Below are 2,232 nucleotides of genomic sequence, written 5' to 3'. Positions count from 1 at the left end.
ACAAGACATTTAAGGATCCGAAGAAAACACTTACCCAAATATCTTTCTTTTACCCACCTCAGAAAATAGAAATCAACTAACGAGTCCAATGTGTATTGGAATTTCCAGCTCGTACTCTGTCAAATTCTAGTACAGTTTAAGATATCGTCCCACATAGATTGGGGACTGAATAATCTATGCTACAGACTTGTAATATTGTAACTAGTATTTGAGAGAATCAAATAGATGAAAAGTAAGTGAGGTTTAAAACTTGTTAATTACTTAAACAAAACAAATAACTTTTAGAAGATTTATAATTTAAAAAAGAGTTTGGAATCATTGAATTCACTTGATAATATTACTATATGAAATCTCAATTTCTACATTTATTTCTTTAAATAATAATTGCTTATATCTAATACAATTATATTTTGCTCACTAAGAAATAACCAATTAATAACACTCCGTGAGAATTAAGTTAATTAATTGTTACGACCCAAAATCCTAACCTGTTGTGATGGTGCTTATCTCAATACTAGGCAAACCGACACCATCAATAACCCACGATTTCCTTTAAGATTGAAAATATAATGTTTAAACACAATCCAAAAATCTCACAAATACTGATACAAACACTCCCAAAACCCGGTGTCACTGAGTATATGAGCATTTATACATTACAACTCTGGAAAAAAACATGGTCTATAATGATCTGAGATCAAATACAATAAACAATAGGATAGGGAAGGAGAGACAAGGTCTGCGAAATATGGCAGCTATGTCCGGGATCACCTGGATCTACGAAAAATCAACTGTGTGAAAGAATCAACACCCACTGTGTCCAGGATCACCTGGATCTGCACACAAAGTGCAGGGTGTAGTATGAGTACAACCAACTCAATAAGTAACAATAATAAATAAGGAACTGAAAGTAGTGACGAGCTTCTCAGCTAAGCCCAAATACAGTACCTTCTAACATAAAAGGGTAGGCATGCTCTCGAGTTCAACATTTAAAATTTCAATGAAATTTCATATCAAATTTGACTAAAACATAAAATAATGTTTTTCCGAAATTTCCAAAATAGTGATATATGACAACTGAAATGCAGCAAATAATGAAATCAATGCATCCTCTCAGAGTAACAGTCACCCAGTCCTCCTATTCACTCTTTCCTCACAGTCACTCATCACGCATCACGCATCACTCGGCACTAGCACTCAGTAGGTACCTGCATTCACTGGGGGTGTGTACAGACTCCGGAGGGGCTCCTTTAGCCTAAGCGCCATATCAAGCCAATCATGGCATAAATCAATGAAACATGCTGTGGCGTGCAACCCGATCCATAAATATCCTCACAATTAGGCCCTCGGCCTCACTTAGTCATCAACCTCTCCAGTCTCTCGGGTTCTCAAAAATCATGATAATCAGCCAAAAAATGATAATGTGATGTATTAATAAATAGCAATAGAGACTGAGATATGATATGAAATGAATAAACATGACTGAGTGTGAAATTACAATTTGAACATATAATTCTACCACAGAAATGACCCCATTGGGTACCAATAATATCAGCATATGTCTAAGCATGATTTTTAGTACGAGTCTCAGATCAATTTTCTCTAACACATAGAGAATGTACTGGTATCAACAGATTATTCAACTACACAGTTCCAAGGAATTTGATCCAATCACAATTCCTACAGTGTACGCCCACACGCCCATCATCTCTCATGTGCGTCACCTCAAAACTAATCGCATAACACATAATCTGGGGTTTCATACACTCAGTACCAAATTTAGAACTGTTACTTACCTCAAACCGTGTAATTCTTTATTCTGCAATGTCATTGGCTCGTGAATTGGCTTCCAAATGCCTCGAATCTAGTCACAAAGAATCCGATTCAGTCAATAAAAATTATTGAAATTAATTCCATATGAAAATACAAATGTTCCATAGAAATCCAAAATTTAACTCAAAAATCACCCGTGGGGCCCATATTTCGAAACCCGATGAAAGTTACAAAATCTGAAAGCCCATTCAACCACGAGTCTAACCATACCAATTTTACCAAAATCTAACTTTAACTCGACCCTCAAACCTTCAAATTAAACCGAGAGGGTATTCTAAAATTTTCAACTTAATTCACCTATTAAATGATGGATTCAAAGGCATAATCATGGGAATTAACCAAAACTGGATAAGAATCACTTACCCCAAACACCCACACAAGAATCTCTCCAAAAATCTC

Source organism: Nicotiana tomentosiformis, chromosome 6 (assembly GCF_000390325.3).
Source record: "Nicotiana tomentosiformis chromosome 6, ASM39032v3, whole genome shotgun sequence".
In the NCBI taxonomy this organism is placed as follows: Eukaryota; Viridiplantae; Streptophyta; class Magnoliopsida; order Solanales; family Solanaceae; genus Nicotiana; species Nicotiana tomentosiformis.
This window is presented reverse-complemented; position numbering follows the sequence as displayed.